The sequence below is a fragment of the Neolamprologus brichardi genome, chromosome 3, assembly GCF_056152115.1.
Source record: "Neolamprologus brichardi isolate AB-2024 chromosome 3, ASM5615211v1, whole genome shotgun sequence".
Taxonomy (NCBI): domain Eukaryota; kingdom Metazoa; phylum Chordata; class Actinopteri; order Cichliformes; family Cichlidae; genus Neolamprologus; species Neolamprologus brichardi.
In genome coordinates this window covers 48238617-48259335 of record NC_142106.1, presented here as the reverse complement: position 1 = coordinate 48259335, position 20719 = coordinate 48238617, and the positions used below count along the sequence as shown (strand labels likewise).

Genomic DNA, 20719 nt, shown 5'->3' with positions numbered 1-20719 from the left:
CAGAATCAGGTTTAGTGGACAGCTGGGTGTCTGCTTACATATTATTGATTTCAGTTGTGTAAATCTACAAGAGCCACTACAGCTGATTTTACTGTTCCCCACCTGCTAAATTACACTGTAAGATAGAAACCCCTGCTGAGCAAAAGGAACAAAGGCTGGTCTCAGTTTTGCCAGAAAACATCTCGATGATCCCCAAGACTTTTGGGAAAATACTCTGTGAACTGTCTCTGCTGCTCATCTTCAGAAATGACAAGTATCTCAGTCTTCCACACAGCTAGCCTTTCGTTCTCGTCATTCAGATTGTATCATTGACTTTAGGATCTGTTGTTTGATCTTTTCCTTCCATCTCTCCTGGTTTATTTCTCACCGATCTCACTTGCTACAGTGACTACAATAAAAACATCCCGTTTGTGGAACAGCACATATGTGTCTGATCACTCTGGACTGCATGCTCAATACAAATCTCAGCTCCAGTAAGGACCTCAGTCACAAAGAGAAAACCTCAACACATAATATACACAAATCCCATAATGTGCACCAAATTAATACTGTTTTTTCTCAGTCCTTACAGCGCTTTCTGTCACCCAGAGCCAGTTAATGTCTCCAGACCAGCCCTAAAGAAGTGCTCCTTGATCTTTGAAAATGAATCCACTGTGAGTGTGTGAACAAATGTCATTGTTTTAAGCCCCACAGATACAATCATAGTCTAACTGTACAATGCAATGTAGTCCAAATAATCCAGCACATATGCAGCAGTTAAGAAAAGAGACAGAGGGGTCAGTGAGCAGGGACCTTTCAAAATGCTACATTTTAGTTTTTATCTTTCGCCAGAATCACACTCTTACTTTTCTGTGTTCATGTATTTTAAGTGAAATTAAAGCTAATTAGAGCTTAATGGCAAGAAAGCGAAAGTGGAAAGTGCTAAAAAAAAGAGAGAGAGAGAATTATCCTTTTAAGTGAATCTAAATATTTCCCTTCCTCTGTCTAAAAAAAGCATCATCTCCTCTCTCTGTTTATACCAACTCTATTGTCTGACTGGCTTTTGGAGACTCAGATTTGAAGTTTGCCAAACATAAAAATCGATATTGTTCACTGAATGTTTTCTAACAGTAAATATTTTTCAAACATTTGTTCCCAGTTTCTGTCTTTCCATGTGTTGTCCCTTAATCTGAACTGGAACCCAATGAAGCAGAGTGTAATCACCTCCTACGAGCCATCCTGTCACAGTGAGTGGAAGCTACAGTATCATATACTGGCTCATTGTGATTTACAATGTGAGCTATTCATGGTGGCCTAAAACAAACTGTGTGCATGCTCTTGTTGTTAAAGGGAATCGCCCTGCGAAGCCACAAGTCAGCGTCACCTCTGTTTCCTGCTTGTCCAAAGTGAACAGTCATGAAAAGATCAATTCATACAGAAGTGAATTGTAGTGGAAGCAGCAGGATCAGTCATGGACGCACAAGTTGTTTTGCAGTCTGTTTTGTGGCACCACAAGGGAGCCTGTAGTGACTGGAGCCCCACTGGATCATCACCAGTAGGAAAAAAAAAAACACCACGTGGAACATTTTTGTAGAATCGTTGCAAATTTTCCAGCACACACTGGATGTGATCTGGGAATGTAGTTTCTTGCAACATGTACTCATATATTTATGCAATACTTATGTAAGAATGCTGTTTGTTTACTTCAACTCAGCATTCAGTACAGTTATTCCCTCCAAGCTGATCACCAAACTTGTGGCTCTTAGACTCAGCAACTCCATCTGTATCTGGATCATGGACTTTCTGACCAACAGACCCCAGCATGTTAGGTCAGGCCATAACTGCTCTACCACCATCACACTCAACACTGGCACTTCACAGGGCTGTGTGCTGAGCCCGTTCCTCTATGACTGCAGACCTGGGTATGGATCCAACTCCATCATCAAGTCTGCAGATGACACCACCGTGACTGTCTCATCAGTGACAACGATGAGACTGGCTACAGGGAAGAGGTAAAGCACCTAGCTGTGTGGTCTGACAATAACCTGCTCCTGAGTACCAGCAAAACCAAAGAGCTCATTGTGGACTTCAGGAGGGAGAAGACAGACACCCATGTCCCCATCTACATAAATGGCACAGCTGTTGAATGGGTCTCCAGCTTCAAGTTCTAGGGGACCCACATCTCTGAGAATCTGTCCTGGTCAACTAACACCTCCAGCCTGGTCAAGAAGGCCCATAAGCGCCTTTTTTTCTTTACGATACTGAAGAAGAACCACCTGTCTAATGACATACTGGTTAACTTCTACCGCTGTGTGATAGAGAGCATCCTGACCAACTGTGTCACAGTGTGGTATGGGAACTGTTCTGTTGCTGACCGCAAGGCACTGCAGCGGGTGGTGAAAGCTGCCCAACGCATCACAGGGACTCCACTTCCTGCCATTGAGGATGTCCACAAGAAGAGATGTCTATGCCAAGCACGCATCATTCTCGGGGACTCCTCTCATCCTGCCTCCAGCTCCTCCCCTCCAGAAGGCGCTACAGGAGCCTTCAGATTAAAATCAGCAGGTTTAGGAACAGCTTCTTCCCCACAGCTGTCACCCTACACTGTTCACTATTGTAGTCTGTTCAGAGAGCTACGCTTCCACTGCTGTAGATATATTCATAGCACTCTGTAGATCTGTTTACCTCACACCGATACATCTGTATATATGTAGTACATCTGTATATTTGCTCTTATTGCACTTACTGATAAGATGCAAACTGTATTTTGTTACCCTGTATTTAGACATGTGTAATGACAGTAAAGTTGAATTCTAAATGCTATCCTAAACATTTAAACAAAAGCAGCTACACAGCTACAGGAGAAGTTTTTAGAAGTGATTTTTAGAAGGCCAGTAAAGAGAGCATGGAGACAGATGGAGGATTCCAAATCCACTGAATCTACACGCTTCCTGTTTCCACCTCATCCTTCCAGTGCTCTACTATACTCCCTGCTCTCTCTACCACAACTGTCTTTGAACTTGCCTGGGCCAGGTCTGAGTCCAGCTTTGCAACTCCAGCCAGGTCACATGACACAGGGGTTTGCTCTGATGTCAACAGGCAGGTCAGTGGAGCCCTCTGGTGATGGATTTATGCCAGTGAAACAGGAGGAGGCCTGAGAACAGACAGCAGGCTTAACTAGCAGGACAAAGTAGCATGTAGTACTTGAAGGAGTCATCACAGCCAATCAGTTCTCAGGAAAATGGAACATCACATACATTTTCTCTTCTTTGATTTTCATCAATGTATTTCCTTTGAAATTTAAATTTTTTTTTTTATTTTTTATTTTGAAATATTTCCTTCTGTCAATATTTCTGCCTGATTAGAAGCTCATAGGCAGTTCCTGTCACTCTACAATAAAATAATGTAAAGGCTGCCCTCTCTGCCATCCCACTAGCTGACCTAACTGACACAAGTAAACTGTGTTAAGATGCCCTACATGGACTAAGGTTCTTGGCCACATACATATAGATTTGTGTGGCTGTAGAAATCATGCCATGAAGCTCCCAGCGCACATTTTTGATGCTTCTGTCTGTGGCAGAGGTGGTTTTGGAGCTCGGCAGAGCCTTGGTGGCTTTTACTGACTATACACCCCTACCCATTTATTATGAACAAACAGCACAACTGTTTGTGGTTTTTTTCTATATTACACTTGCATGATTTAGATTTATACTTATGTGGCAGCTAATCACTAGCCTGACAAAGTTATTTTAAATGATATCATGTCATGAATAACATAAGTTATTTTCCATGAAATCGAAAAGTGGTGAAATTCTCAAAAAATGAATGAGACGTGCATGTAATTTGACATATTTTGTTGTTTTGTGTGTGTGTTTTTTGAAATTTTGACGTGTATCTGAAAAACACAATTTTGAAAACACTGGAAAGACCTCAAGACATTTTTTCTTTTACTTACTATGTAAACAAAAATTCCCACCAATGCTTTTCAGTGTGAAATTTAGTGTGTAGAGAAAATACCTGTGCCGGGTTGTCTCCATCTAGTGGTGAATAACGCATTACCACTACATCAGGTGAGTTTTTCTCTGTGCACAGTGACACAAAACTCATTTAACAACATAAACTATTTAAAAAATGATGTAGGCAGATCAAGGCAATGTTACAGATTCAGTAAGAACAGAAGTTTATTGCAATCCTTCAAATATGCAGGGCGTCACACTAACACAGTTGCTTATGTCCAGCATAGCTCTGTTATTATCAATTTGATTCGAAACGTGTCCAGTTTATTGTCTTAAACTGGCATTAAAGTTTCAATGAACTAAAGTGGTCCCTCTGAGTCAGCACCCAGAAAGCTCGTCTCTTTTAAAAATGTGGCCATAAATACGAGCGCTGCTAGGATCTTAAAACACTGGGGCTAAATCCAGACCTGAAATCTTTGGAAGTTTCACTCAGTAACAGCACCTTTTTAATATTATTGACTATATTTTATAGTCACATTTATATAAAATGTCAAACATTATACGTTAGCTAAAGGTTGAAGTCACAGAATTATACTGAACAACAATGCAATTTGAGTTTTTCTTGTTTGTACTATATATTTGATTTATTGTAAGCAGCGGGAGTAAAACCTAAAGAAAAAAATAGTAAAAATATGAATGAATCTCTGCTCTTACAGCTTGTGCTTTTATTGTGCCGTGATGTCTCCTTTGAAACTGTCCTCTTGCTCGTCTTTTGGATGCTCACCTCTTCTTCACCTTTCCTGTTCCTTTCACTAAACTGCTGCACTCTTGTTCTCTGCTCTCGCCTCCTGTTCTGGTTACAATTAGAATGCAGTCAGCATGTGCCAAATTTGATGCACTGTAAACAAATATCAGACTGTAGAAAAGCCAATAATAATGCACTGAGCAAGTTCATGCCATAAGAGCTAAATGGCCATAAAAGAAAATCCTGAATGCCTAATACAGGACAGGCCAACATTGAATGCAGCCACAGATCGACATCAGTCAGCTTTCTGCATTTTCCACCTGATCACATCTGTCCTCAAAGTCATGTCATTTCCTCTGTGGTTCATTTATGTTTACTTTTACATTTGCAGTGACAATAAATTTAGTGACATAGTGCACACATTATTTCCTATGGACTGCTGGGTTATCTTGGTTTATTTAAGTTAGTATTTTTAAAGGTGCAGTCAGTCATTTTTTAGGTTATTTGATAGAAAAAAAGGATCTTGTACTCATAAATAAACATAGAATAGTGGATAAAAATGACACATTGTTAAATGTGTCATTGGTCACTGCTTAATTTCCTCATTATTTAAGCATTACTCATCCTTAGTATGTCATTTATAAATACAGATATACGTTCTTAGAAAGAACCACTTCTGAACCTGATCTCCTTACTCCAAGGAGCTTTTGTGAGTTATCATTGTGCCAGAGGAGGAGGGCATCCAATACTTCTTTCATTTCACCTGGGTTCACCTGTGGGAAAGCACAGCGCCGAATACCCTGACTATTTCTTTGAATTCAGGAGTACTAGTGAACTAATCTTGAGTGATTACTGAATTATCTGAATAAAGCTAATGAACCAGAGAAATTCTAAACTCTTAAACATCCCAGAGATATCTGAATTTATGTCTGCACCTTCACACTCCAGATATGAAGGATCATACCTGTTTTACCTCCGGTGTTATGCCAAAAAGTGATCGTCTGACAAAAACTGATTTCCAATGTCTTTACTTATATTGGGAAATAGACTTTAGTGAACATGATTTACAAAAGGGTATATATCAAGTTTAATAACGACCCATTTTTTCAAGTATATTTATAACTCTGTGTTATTGTAACTATATTAAAACCAACCCAGTCCTATTGGGACACTTAAAATATGTTTAGAGAACTATTATTATATTTGTTGCAATTTCTGCTGTCCTCTTGGCCAGATTACTCTTTAAAAAAGTAATTTTAATGTCAAATGAATAAATACAAAGTAAAAATCACTGCCAAAAAGTGATTGCAGCTTCTACCTTGTGACAGGAATGTTGTTTGTGGCACAAGATGACTCAATATTACTCATGAGGGATACATGTGACATGTTTCGCATATTATAGACCAAAAAGTTGTCTATAGCAGTTTATCCCTCCTGTTATGTTGCGGGTCAGATTGACCCAGAACAGAAGAGATGTCACATGTCATCTGCATCACTACAGAAAACGAAAAAAATCTAAATTATAAAAGAAAATTGTAAAATAATCAATGCCAGTGTTTCTGACACTTTTGGATGAGTAAATTTGCCCCGGGTCAAATTAACCCAGAAGCATAATTGGTGTTCCTGGAAACCAACATAACAGGAGGGTTAAATATGATCAACTGGTTTTTGACAACTACCGAAAATTAGTTTATGGCAGATATGACTTTTTGACACAACACCAGCTAACTGACAAGACCTAGTTAAAAGCTAATATTACGGTTGAATATTACTGCACCTAACCTTAGGCTCCAGTATTCTAAAACTCGCACTTTCCCTCTGATAAACCATATGATTATGTAACAAATATGTCAGCTTACCAAAGAACAGAGGACAATTTATTCAGGGTGTGACAGCACTTTACCACCTGTGTCCAACATATAATACAAATTTCTGGACTGGAGCATGTACATCGTTAAAAACTCCAGGACTTCATCACAGCCTCTCTCACATCCGCTTTACATGTGTAGTTTACAGGAAACTTAAATAACACTGGGTGAATATGTTTGTAGCAGGATAAAATTAGGGTCCCTTATATGAATGGGATTTAAACAGGGAGAATGAAGAAAAATATTGGCATCAGTTACCAACACTTCACTCAATTGAGACTCACTTGTGTTTAACACTGGAATATGTGAACATATTACTTATTGAGTCCTTTCTCAGTCCATGGGTTGTAAAACCGCAACATCCTCCATCCGTAGTAAGAGACAGCAGGGCCTCTTCCTCAGCAGAAGTCTCCTCCACTGCTAGCAGGAGAATGACACATGAGTATTTTAAAGGTACTGCGTGTACAGATATCACTGCTGGCTCACACAAGCTTCCTCTGACAAAGCTACAGACCTTGGCTGTGTCCCAATCCAGCGACCGCACGCTCCTGAGTACGCATTGTGAAACATATTACGTCACAGCGACGTGACGACGGCTGTCTCAATTTGAAGTGTACTCCAAATGCGCCGTCGATTTTCCCAAATTTGAAGTGTGGTCCGCTGTACACTTCGTGGTCCCATATATCCCACAATTCATAGCGCAGTGGTGGGTGTGGATAATTTTGCCGAAAAATACGGCAGAGGGCAGAGGCGGCGCAGCCGAAGAGTAAACTTTCAGAGGTAAGTTTACTGAATATGATGTCACTTATTTATGTGCGAATGTTTAATAATGAAGAACATTAAAACATGACTGTTGGCCACATGTCAGCAGAGTTATGTGACATTAGTGATGTGTCCAACTAACTTGGTTTTAAAGCCTTTACTTTTAAATATACGCCATTCAATAGTCGACCTTAATCTTACAGAGAATGTGATGATTTTATGGATAATTAAAGTCAGTCTTATATCCACAAACACAACAAGCTGAAAGTTAGTGAATGCTGCTCGGTTTGCAGTCCTGAATATCACGGCACAAGCAGGATTCACTGCACTGTTAATGTTAGCTATGTTATATTGCTGCCTCTGTTCGGTGGTGTTGAGCCAAACGGACTTTAACGTGTGTTTGAACGAGCTGACGGTTCATTCGTTAAGCTGAAAGAAAGATGCTTTAATCACAGCAGTCACACATGTGTCCACTGTACCATCTGGGAACTCTTCTTGTTCAGCACTCGTAATAACACAAACACTAAATCCTCCTTCTTTTGTGCTGTTTTGTAGCAGTGTATACACCTGAGACTGTCACCTGTCTGTCTGTCCTGCACTCTCTCTCTGTTTCTTTCTCTCTGATTGTGGAATAAAAGTATGAACATGTATTTATAAGTTACACTTGTGTTTGAATCCTGCAGCTTATCACACATTTGATTTCCATGTGTGACAACTGCAAGTGTCCAGAGTGAGGACAGACTGAGGGACCCACTGTGGAACATCATCTGTGAGGCTTTGCACCCCTGATGATCCACCAGGACAAACTCAGCAGTGTGTGAGGAAGAGGAGGAGGAAGAGCCAGCAGCAGCTGACAGATGGAGAGAATAGACAGACTGTTCCCTGTTTGTGAAGGACTGCTAGAAAAGTTTAGAATAACTAATTGTCTGTCCTGAATCAGTCTTATTAGGTAATGTTCAAATAATTTGATCATTCCAGCATTTTCAGTGTGGGAGAAAGTACTCAGGGCCTTCAAGTTACACACTATGAAAGGCAGCAACAAGTTTAATGTTCAGAAACCTAAAGTATGTATCAGCAGCAGAATGGAGCTAAAAATAAATTTTTGTTTCAGTTCTATGAAGCTTTGAGTATTTTGGATTAGTAGCACTGCTGTGTTTGTTGCATCATATTGATGTAATTGTTTATATGCTTTATATATTCTGAGGTAAGCTGATCTATAGTGTTACATCATATTCTATAAGGATGTTATGTGTTTGTTTACTTTCTGCCCAGTTTGACCCATTTAGCAGAAGTCAGCCTGTTTAAGGCTCTGATATCTATTCTGTATGACTTAAAGCAGTTATGACATGGTCTGATTTTCTCACCCAATAAAGGAATATTTCATATATCAGTCTACTCTTCATGTTATCAGACACAGTTATCACAGCTCGTACATTTTGTTTTTACACATATATGTAAGCATTGAGCCAAATGTGATAATGCCAACAAATTAAACGAACAATATTTGTCTCTTATATATGATACATCTATATCAGGGGTCGGCAACCTTTCTGATGACGAGTGCCATCTAAAATTTCCTCAGAAGTCAATGTGTCATATGATTGCATTAGCAATAAATTTAATAACGCTCTATATGAACAGTTACACACTATATAGAACCACTTTATAGAATTATATTTGTTTGCAGATGTTGGCAGCTATCAGCGAATAGTTATCAGCTATTCTGAAACAAAAAAAAAGGCACTTTTTATCCATAACAACAAATGAACTGTACAACAGAAAATGCAAATGCTATCTATGGCCTCCTCACAACAATGATAAGAAAAATAAACTGGGCCAATATGGCATATTTGTTAATACAGAGACACACATGTTAATGTGATCTCTGGTCTCCCACTCAGAGACACAGGTCTTCCAGTGTCCAGCATTCAGACGGCTACCTGAGGACACTCATGTGAGAGAAAATCTGCTCACACAGACATGTAGAGCCACATACTGTCAATAAGGCCTCTGCAATGTTCTGAAGACAGTTAAACTTGTCAGGTAGTGATTTCCAGCAGGTGAAAAGGCAGCTCCATGAACACGCACAGCTGTGGATTCCAGCTGCATGGTTCGCCACTGAATTTTAGCTGTGAAAATATGCTTCTAGCTCAGATTAACAAAGGTAGGATGATTTGCCACTAAATTTTAGCTGTTAGTATGCTTGTAGGTCACATTCACAAAGGTAGGATGGTTTGGCACTTAATTTTACCCGTCAGAATATTTTTCTGGTTAATAATCACAAAGGTAGTACAGTTTGCCACTTAATTTCGTGTTGTGCGCATGCGCAGAAACAATGGGTAGGATGGTTTGTCAGGTAGGATGGAACTAGCTGAAGTCCGGGACAAACTGCATTCCTTTTCAGCTCAATACAAAACGCGTAATATTTTCTCTGAATGCAGGACAATTCCGTCTTTTTACGGGACGGTTGGCAACTCTACTAACTATCAGTAGTATCATAGCACCCACCCAGCTGTATAGAAACTCCATCATGCTAGCTAGCACGCAGTACGAGTTACTGTAACTGACTGTAAAAAGTCAGCACAACAAAAATAAAACTCCACCTAAACTTGGTTTATATCTGACCAACATAGACTGCATGGTCATAACTTCTTACCTGAAGTTCAGTTCACCTGACACTCAGACCGGTGGCCGCCTCGGGTCTCTCCACTTGCCTCCCCTTTCTCTCATCCACCTGCTGACCTCCACCACTTGCTAATGTGGTGGAGGTCTGTGGAAGCCACCAACAAACAACTGGGTTATTTTTACACACTGACCAGCATCTGGCCAATCCACCACCTTTCAGTGTTTATAACGTTACAAAAAAAATAAAAAATCATTGGCCCACTGCGCAAATGCCCGGTATGCCCGATGGCCAGTCCAGCTATGGTTGTGCCATCAGTCAACCCTTCGCCTAGGGTTGCCGACCCCTGATCTATATATACACTGTCAAAGATACTTGTCTTTGAGTGAAGATTTAAGGTGAGAGGAAATATAAATAACTTCAACTTGAATCTTTGACACAGAGTTCAAGCTCACTGCTGTAATATATCATAATAATCTGACAATAAATATATTGGCCATATTATATTTACATTACCAGAGTGAGATGACTTTAGTCTCATGAACAACATTAGCTAATTGTTATTTACTAACTAATCTTGAAATGACTGTTCAGTACAGAAATGAAGCCCAACAATTATGTTTTTACAGTCCCGTGGTCTCAGCCTCAGCTAATCAAAGTGATGTCATAAAAAAAAAGTAATGAATGAACAACAAAACATTTTTCTCCTTCATTTCTGTCAAACAATGCTGTATGAAACGTTTCTTGCGGTTAGTATCATGGTTGCTAGGCAACCTGAGCAGCGTGACGACGGCCAGACCGTCTGTCACTACCCGATCCGTACCGGAAACCCGATCGGTACCCCGCATGCGCAAATCTTACGTCACTTCCTCTCTTTGCCAACATTGCAACATTCAATATATTTGAATGATACGGTTAGCGCCCAGTTAGCTCCTAGCATTTCTCAACAGCTCTGCCTCCTTTTCGACTCCCCAGGACATTTAAACAATGGATAATCCGTATACAAACAAAGTCATGCTTTTCTCCTCAACAGAGAGCCTTCCCCGATTGAACAACAGCGCCGTAAAATAAGAAGAATGGCGCCTAATTACAGACTTAATAATATTGATTTAGCAATGTGTCACGTGAAGATTCATCAGCCAGATTAAGTGTTTACTGACAATTAACAGTGATAGCGGACATCATCATCACTATTCCAGTCAATCCTCTCCTCACAGACAAGCATAAACACACTCGACTATCACTAAATCAAATTTAACACGCGTTTGTAATGACGCCAATTCATTTTACAATGGGGTTCATTCGCTCGGTCAGCAGGTGGCAGTATCCTCGTACACTGGGGAGTACACTGCCATTAACCGAACAGAAGAAGAAGAAAACATCTGCACATGCGCGGTACGGATCGGGTAGACCCGATTTGTACGGTCCGACTTTGCACATGCGCAGTAAGGATCGGGGAGTCCCGATCCGCAACTATCTTTTTATTTTTCGTTTTTGTCTACATTGTACTGAAATGCTTCATTATTGCAAACATTTTAAGATATACTTATTATTCTTAACATCTTAACCGATACTCTGACCTGTAACTATCGTAAAACGCTACGACCGGAAGTAGAAACCTTTCGCGCATGCGGGGTACCGATCGGGTTTCCGGTACGGATCGGGTAGCGACACCGTCCCATTTCACAAGACTCTCATTTCCGCACTTCTCGTACTTCCTAGTACGCGCCGTACGTAGTACGCAAACTGCGCATACTCCAAAGCGTGCGGTCGCTGGATTGGGTCACAGCCCATGTGTGCTCATAGCCCCTAAACAAGTCTGCAGTCTGCTAGTTCAAATGCACAACATAAATTACAACTTACTGTACAATGAACACATATCGCTCACTGAGTTAGGTCATTCTTGCACCTTTTTTAAAACACACCCCTTTAGCTTACATCTTGAAAGTAGTGCAAGCCATATGGGTTCATATTCCAAACAGTAACACACGAACTTGATCACCGAAATCCGCTTAACATGGCTGCTAATTTTCAAGCTTACTAGCTTATTCACGATTAGCACACTAATAATCATCATTAACCACACATCATAACATAACCAAACGATAACATATAGAAAGAAACAATGTAGGTATAAAACACAAATTCTTAACTAGCAGGAGAATAAATAATCAGTATTTTAAGGCTACTGCATGTACAGATGTCACTGCTGGCTCACGTGAGCTACCTCTGAGAACCCCACAGTTTACTCCCCAGCTGACTGTCGCGAAAGAGTCGTAAATCACCGGCATTATTAAAACTTTAAATTATTCCAGGGCATGTTAAAAACAAAACACCAAACAGATGGACTGGATATTAAACGGTATCAAAGGCACACAGATTAACACAGGGTTACAATTACATTCTACCATCGTCACATCGAGAGTTTATTCATTAATCATCAGAGTTCAACAATGTGACATCCAGTTGAAAACAACTTCAGTAACGCCAGCCAAAACATGCTAACAGTAAATAACAGCACAAAAACAGCCGTGCTTATCGACAGCTCGACATATCCTCTACAACTCACCTCAGTATGGCTGCCATCGGTCACATTTTAACTGTCCGTTTTACAGCCTCTTCCAGAAAACGAACGCTTAAGGGGTAACTATACACATATACAGTATATTGATTTTATTTGGTTTTAGAGTTTAACCTGAAATCTTTAGCTGCTGAGCAGCAGAGCTCCAAAGCGTCCCCTGTAACCATGGCTACGCAGAGGCGTAACAGTGTTCCAACTGTGACGTCACGGAGGAGAACCTATGTCAAACTGATACCTGGATCAGCCTGCAACTTTTATTGGCACTTTAAGTTACTTGAAGATGTTTCACCTCTCATCCGAGAAGCTTCTTCAGTTCTAAGGTCAAATGGTGGGGAGTCCCAGATTTCCCAGACTTGGCTCAGGCAATTAGAGCATCATCAGGGGGTCCTTTTGTCCCTCTGTGGGGGGATACTCCCACTAGGTTTAAATCTGGGACTCCCCACCATTTGACCTTAGAACTGAAGAAGCTACTCGGATGAGAGGTGAAACATCTTCAAGTAACTTAAAGAAGTCCAGATGCTTTTCTTTGCAAGCTCCTTTGACATGTATAATTTTCATACCACTTTACAGTAATGTGGTAACTTGTGTTGGTCTGTCACAGAAGATCTAAGAAAAATTCCTTTTACGTTTGTTGTTGTAAAGTGACAAAATGTGTGAAAGTTTTTCAAGGTACTGTAGGTCAACATTCTTCTTCTTCTAAGGTAGAGCAGCCTGGGCAGAGTATTGAAACTTTACAGGGATTGAAACTTTACTGATAAATGTGACAACCTATATATGTGATGTCATTACGGGATAATGACATCACATATATTTAGAATCTTACCACCAGTTTGATCCTTTGATCCTTAAATCCATAAATAGGGGTGAAAAGTGCAACTTGTAGTCCATTAATTGCAGCAATTATGCTTGCAGAATTGAAACATTCGCCAGAGAAGTATTTTGAAACATCTGGATCCTTTTCGGAGTAACTGTTTACAGATTCCAACATGTCTCAGAGAAAACAACCCTACAGATTTCTAAGGTAAGTTTTCTTTCTTTTTTCTGTTGTTCATAAACAGAAAAAAGACTCACACAGACTCAACCTCTACACGGCTGCCGTCTCCTGTAACCCGGCATGTTTCTAGGGTTTGTTTTCTTCTTTTTTTATTTTGTCTTTCAGTGTTTGTCTTGAGATAAGGTTTGAAGTGTCTGTGGTGCAGCTGGTCTGGTTTGTCTCGAGACAGTGCAGGCTGCACCCACCTGTAACAGGTGGAGACTCACCAGGACATTCAGAACTCACACGTTTTTTCTTTCTAAACTCTTCTGTAGAGGGTTTCTCTGAGAAGCAAGGGGAGGTCCACCAATATAAAGCGTGGCCAGGAGGCCTGGTCCAGGTTTTTTCTGCTTTCTTTTGTGGTGATCGTGGGTCAAGTGTTGGGAGTTCGCCTTGTATTCGGAAGATTGCCGGTTCGAGCCCCGGCTCGGACAGTCCCGGTTGTTGTGTCCTTGGGCAAGACACTTCACCCGTTGCCTAATGGTGGTGGTCAGAGGGCCCGTTGGCGCCAGTGTTAGGCAGCTTCGCCTCTGTCAGTGCGCCCCAGGGTGGCTGTGGCTACAATGTAGCTTGTCCTCACCAGTGTATGAATGGGTGGATGACTGAATGTGTAAAGCACTTTGGGGTCCTTAGGGACTAGTAAAGTGCCATTTACCATATTTTTACCATTCTTTTCCATGCCTGGGGGCGGTGCCACCCCATCATGAGGACGGGCAAGGCTTTCGGAGCCTGTGTGTGTGTATGTGACTGTATGACTGTGCTTATGGTTTTCTCTATTTCAAACAGATGCCTGTCCTCACCTCTGCAGTGATGCCGTCTCTTTTAACCCGACGTGTTTCTAAGGTAGGTTTTCTTTCTTTTTTTATGTTGTTCTTGTGGATTTTGTCCTCAGATGAGATTTGATGACAGGGATTGAAACTTTACAGATAAATTGTCCATGTGACAACCTAATTGGCTTACGGGATAATGATGTCACATATATTTAGAATCTTACCACCAATTTGATCCTTAGAGCCTTAAATTCTTTGATCCTTAAATCCATAAATGGGGCTGAAAAGTGACGACTTTTAGTCCGTTAATTGCAGTAATTATGTTTGCAGAACTGAAACATTCGCCAGAGAAATATTTTGAAACATCTGGATCCTTTTCTGAGTAGCTGTTTAAAGATTCCAATTACAGATTCCACTTTTTTTTTCCTTCTTATGTTGTTCATTAACGGAAACAGTGCCACCCCATCACAAGGGCTGGCAAGGCTTTCGGAGCCTGGGGAGCGGACACCTGTATAAAGGATGGCCAGGAGGCCCGGTCCGGGTTTTTTCTTCTTTCTTTCACACGCCTGGTGGGCGGTGCCACCCGATCACAAGGGCTGGCAAGGCTTTTGGAGCCTGGGGAGCGGACACCCGCACAAAGGGTGGCCAGGCGGCCCGGTCCGGGCTTTTTCTTCTTTGTTTCACACGCCTGGTGGGCGGTGCCACCCGATCACAAGGGCTGGCAAGGCTTTCGGAGCCTGGGGAGCGGACACCCGCACAAAGGGTGGCCAGGCAGCCCGGTCCGGGTTTTTTCTTCTTTGTTTCAGACGCCTGGTGGGCGGTGCCACCCGATCACAAGGGCTGGCAAGGTTTTCGGAGCCTGGGGAGCGGACACCCGCACAAAGGGTGGCCAGGCGGCCCGGTCCGGGCTTTTTCTTCTTTCTTTCAGACGCCTGGTGGGCGGTGCCACCCGATCACAAGGGCTGGCAAGGCTTTCGGAGCCTGGGGAGCGGACACCCGCACAAAGGGTGGCCAGGCGGCCCGGTCCGAGTTTTTTCTTCTTTCTTTCACACACCTGGTGGGCGGTGCCACCCGATCACAAGGGCTGGCAAGGCTTTTGGAGCCTGGGGAGCGGACACCCGCACAAAGGGTGGCCAGGCGGCCCGGTCCGGGTTTTTTCTTCTTTCTTTCACACGCCTGGTGGGCGGTGCCACCCGATCACAAGGGCTGGCAAGGCTTTCGGAGCCTGGGGAGCGGACACCCGCACAAAGGGTGGCCAGGCGGCTCGTTCCGGGTTTTTTCTTCTTTGTTTCAGACGCCTGGTGGGCGGTGCCACCCGATCACAAGGGCTGGCAAGGCTTTCGGAGCCTGGGGAGCGGACACCCGCACAAAGGGTGGCCAGGCAGCCCGGTCCGGGTTTTTTCTTCTTTGTTTCAGACGCCTGGTGGGCGGTGCCACCCGATCACAAGGGCTGGCAAGGTTTTCGGAGCCTGGGGAGCGGACACCCGCACAAAGGGTGGCCAGGCGGCCCGGTCCGGGCTTTTTCTTCTTTCTTTCACACGCCTGGTGGGCGGTGCCACCCGATCACAAGGGCTGGCAAGGCTTTCGGAGCCTGGGGAGCAGACACCCGCACAAAGGGTGGCCAGGCGGCCCGGTCCGAGTTTTTTCTTCTTTCTTTCACACGCCTGGTGGGCGGTGCCACCCGATCACAAGGGCTGGCAAGGCTTTTGGAGCCTGGGGAGCGGACACCCGCACAAAGGGTGGCCAGGCGGCCCGGTCCGGGTTTTTTCTTCTTTCTTTCACACGCCTGGTGGGCGGTGCCACCCGATCACACGGGCTGGCAAGGCTTTCGGAGCCTGGGGAGCGGACACCCGCACAAAGGGTGGCCAGGCTGCTCGGTCCGGGTTTTTTCTTCTTTGTTTCACAGGCCTGGTGGGCGGTGCCAACCGATCACAAGGGCTGGCAAGGCTTTCGGAGCCTGGGGAGCGGACACCCGCACAAAGGGTGGCCAGGCGGCCCGGTCCGGGCTTTTTCTTCTTTCTTTCACACGCCTGGTGGGCGGTGCCACCCGATCACAAGGGCTGGCAAGGCTTTCGGAGCCTGGGGAGCGGACACCCGCACAAAGGGTGGCCAGGCGGCCCGGTCCGGGTTTTTTCTTCTTTGTTTCAGACGCCAGGTGGGCGGTGCCACCCGATCACAAGGGCTGGCAAGGCTTTCGGAGCCTGGGGAGCGGACACCCGCACAAAGGGTGGCCAGGCGGCCCGGTCCGGGCTTTTTCTTCTGTCTTTCACACGCCTGGTGGGCGGTGCCACCCGATCACAAGGGCTGGCAAGGCTTTCGGAGCCTGGGGAGCGGACACACGCACAAAGGGTGGCCAGGCGGCCCGGTCCGGGTTTTTTCTTCTTTGTTTCAGACGCCAGGTGGGCGGTGCCACCCGATCACAAGGGCTAGCAAGGCTTTCGGAGCCTGGGGAGCGGACACCCGCACAAAGGGTGGCCAGGCGGCCCGGTCGGGGTTTTTTCTTCTTTCTTTCACACGCCTGGTGGGCGGTGCCACCCGATCACAAGGGCTGGCAAGGCTTTCGGAGCCTGGGGAGCGGACACCCGCACAAAGGGTGGCCAGGCGGCCCGGTCGGGGTTTTTTCTTCTTTCTTTCACACGCCTGGTGGGCGGTGCCACCCGATCACAAGGGCTGGCAAGGCTTTCGGAGCCTGGGGAGCGGACACCCGCACAAAGGGTGGCCAGGCGGCCCGGTCCGGGTTTTTTCTTCTTTCTTTCACACGCCTGGTGGGCGGTGCCACCCGATCACAAGGGCTGGCAAGGCTTTCGGAGCCTGGGGAGCGGACACCCGCACAAAGGGTGGCCAGGCGGCCCGTTCCGGGTTTTTTCTTCTTTCTTTCACACGCCTGGTGGGCGGTGCCACCCGATCACAAGGGCTGGCAAGGCTTTCGGAGCCTGGGGAGCGGACACCCTCACAAAGGGAGGTCAGGCGCCCAGTCCGGGTTTTTTCTTCTTTCTTTCACACACCTGGTGGGCGGTGCCACCCGATCACAAGGGCTGGCAAGGCTTTCGGAGCCTGGGGAGCGGACACCCGCACAAAGGGTGGCCAGGCGGCCCGGTCCGGGTTTTTTCTTCTTTGTTTCAGACGCCTGGTGGGCGGTGCCACCCGATCACAAGGGCTGGCAAGGCTTTTGGAGCCTGGGGAGCGGACACCCGCACAAAGGGTGGCCAGGCGGCCCGTTCCGGGTTTTTTCTTCTTTGCTTCAGACGCCTGGTGGGCGGTGCCACCCGATCACAAGGGCTGGCAAGGCTTTCGGAGCCTGGGGAGCGGACACCCGCACAAAGGGTGGCCAGGCGGCCCGGTCCGGGTTTTCTCTTCTTTGTTTCAGACGCCTGGTGGGCGGTGCCACCCGATCACAAGGGCTGGCAAGGCTTTCGGAGCCTGGGGAGCGGACACCAGCACAAAGGGTGGCCAGGCGGCCCGGTCCGGGTTTTTTCTTCTTTGTTTCAGACGCCTGGTGGGCGGTGCCACCCGATCACAAGGGCTGGCAAGGCTTTCGGAGCCTGGGGAGCGGACACCCGCACAAAGGGTGGCCAGGCGGCCCGGTCCGGGTTTTTTCTTCTTTCTTTCACACGCCTGGTGGGCGGTGCCACCCGATCACAAGGTCTGGCAAGGCTTTCGGAGCCTGGGGAGCGGACACACGCACAAAGGGTGGCCAGGCGGCCCGGTCCGGGTTTTTTCTTCTTTCTTTCACACGCCTGGTGGGCGGTGCCACCCGATCACAAGGGCTGGCAAGGCTTTCTGAGCCTGGTGAGCGGACACCCGCACATAGGGTGGCCAGGCGGCCCGGTCCGGGTTTTTTCTTCTTTCTTTCACACGCCTGGTGGGCGGTGCCACCCGATCACAAGGGCTGGCAAGGCTTTCGGAGCCTGGGGAGCGGACACCCTCACAAAGGGTGGCCAGGCGGCCCGTTCCGGGTTTTTTCTTCTTTCTTTCACACGCCTGGTGGGCTGTGCCACCCGATCACAAGGGCTGGCAAGGCTTTCGGAGCCTGGGGAGCGGACACCCGCACAAAGGGTGGCCAGGCGGCCCGGTCCGGGTTTTTTCTTCTTTCTTTCACACGCCTGGTGGGCGGTGCCACCCGATCACAAGGGCTGGCAAGGCTTTCGGAGCCTGGGGAGCGGACACCCGCACAAAGGGTGGCCAGGCGGCCCGGTCCGGGTTTTTTCTTCTTTGTTTGAGACGCCTGGTGGGCGGTGCCACCCGATCACAAGGGCTGGCAAGGCTTTCGGAGCCGGGGTAGAGAACACCCGCACAAAGGGAGGTCAGGCGCCCAGTCCGGGTTTTTTCTTCTTTCTTTCACACACCTGGTGGGCGGTGCCACCCGATCACAAGGGCTGGCAAGGCTTTCGGAGCCTGGGGAGCGGACACCCGCACAAAGGGTGGCCAGGCGGCCCGGTCCGGGTTTTTTCTTCTTTGTTTCAGACGCCTGGTGGGCGGTGCCACACTATCACAAGGGCTGGCAAGGTTTTCGGAGCCTGGGGAGCCGACACCCGCACAAAGGGTGGCCAGGCGGCCCGGTCCGGGTTTTTTCTCCTTTGTTTCAGACGCCTGGTGGGCGGTGCCACACGATCACAAGGGCTGGTAAGGCTTTCGGAGCCTGGGGAGCGGACACCCGCACAAAGGGTGGCCAGGCGGCCCGGTCCGGGTTTTTTCTTCTTTCTTTCACACGCCTGGTGGGCGGTTCCACCCGATCACAAGGGCTGGCAAGGCTTTCGGAGCCTGGGGAGCGGACACCCGCACAAAGGGTTGCCAGGCGGCCCGGTCCGGGTTTTTTCTTCTTTCTTTCAGATGCCTGGTGGGCGGTGCCACCCGATCACAAGGGCTGGCAAGGCTTTCGGTACCTGGAGAGCGGACACCCGCACAAACGGACGCATCTGAGGGCCGCATTTCGATCAGCCTTTGAATTGGGACAGCCTTCGGCGTGCCGCTGTGACGTAATCGGCCTTAAAATGCACCCTTTAAGGCTGCAGACCCTGAATTCGGATTCAGCCTTCAAGACATGTTGAGGAGCTAATTTAGCCATTTTAATCACCTGTGTTGGATCAAGGACACATCTAAAACCTGCAGGACACCGGCTCTCGAGGCCTGGAGTTTCCCACCCCTGCTTTATATGATTTCTTCTGAACAGTTTTTATTTTTTAAACTGCATACAACATGAACATGACAACACCCAGAAAGAAAGAAAAAGCCAGTGCTTAACTCAATTAACAAATTCCTCTCACACGGCCAGCTTAAAGAGCTCAGTGAAACAGGCGTATGCTAAGAAGTAAAGAGCAAACTGATATTTCCATTCAGAACTGCTAGCTCATTTAAAAGTGGGGACTAATCCTGTGAACATTTCGGTTAAACGATGGGCGGCGAAGACAGAACGCAAGATGCCAAAGATGAAGAAGGTGATGAGAGGAAGTGAGAAAAAGGAAGAGTGGTGGGTTAAGAAAGGAAACCAAAATAATGAATTATAATTCTGAAATCTGTCAAAGCTCTGCTTGTTATGTTAACTTCACAATCTTTCTGCTGTGTAAATGCAAGACACACACATGACACAGACTCTCACACACCGTGCTCTGGGTTTCATGTTTATTACTTTTCAATGTACAATATAAATTTCCCAGGCATTGCTCCAGCAGCGTGCCAGCTGCTCACAATATTGCTCCTTTTTGGTCCCGACACCTCTCCAGCTTCTCCTGGTGCTGCCCCTTCAACCATCCACGTCACCTCTCCCTCTGCAGCTGAGCCACAACACACACCTCCCTGCCACACTGCCAAACCTCGACAGTGACTCCAAAAGTGGCACGAAGGGATGAACAACCACTCTTCTATAAAATATTCCCTCATTTGGTGTTTTGGACATGATGACGGACAGTGCTGGGTAAGATCTGAGATCCATGAAAGCCATAAAACACAACAGATCAGTAAATCCTGCAGTAATGTCCTATGGTCTGTCATCTTGAGTGAGACCAGTCACAGAACCTTAACAACCTCAACCACTTGTAGCAGATGGCTGCCCCTCCCTCAGGTTTCATCCTGTTACAGTTTTTTCTGATGGCTTTAACCCTAACTGTGATTCTTATAGCACAATTCCTAAAACTATTAATACTTATAGCAAAACCACTCACTGAGTTTGCAAAACTAAAAGCACAAACACTTCTTTGCACTCAGTTTGCAATGTTGTAACACACACTTTGCAAGTATGTAGGCACAATTCAGTGCACAACACTCTTTTTGCAGAACTTTAAACACAACTCACTGCTTACACTCAATTACCAAATTTCCAACACACTCCTAGCAAAATTATACACATGTATGGCTATCATTAACACTACTTTGCCAACTGTCTGGCACACTTTCACTTGTGAAAAC

General features: G+C 45.7%; 1 long non-coding RNA gene across 1 annotated transcript; it reads left to right on the top strand.

Moving 5' to 3' along the window:
* The first annotated feature begins 13440 nt into the window (after positions 1–13440).
* Positions 13441–20629, top strand: LOC148104600 (uncharacterized). The gene is made up of 3 exons (XR_015718658.1): positions 13441–13535; positions 14334–14390; positions 20038–20629. It is a non-coding gene; the product is annotated as an uncharacterized LOC148104600 (long non-coding RNA).
* The last annotated feature ends 90 nt before the right edge of the window (positions 20630–20719 follow it).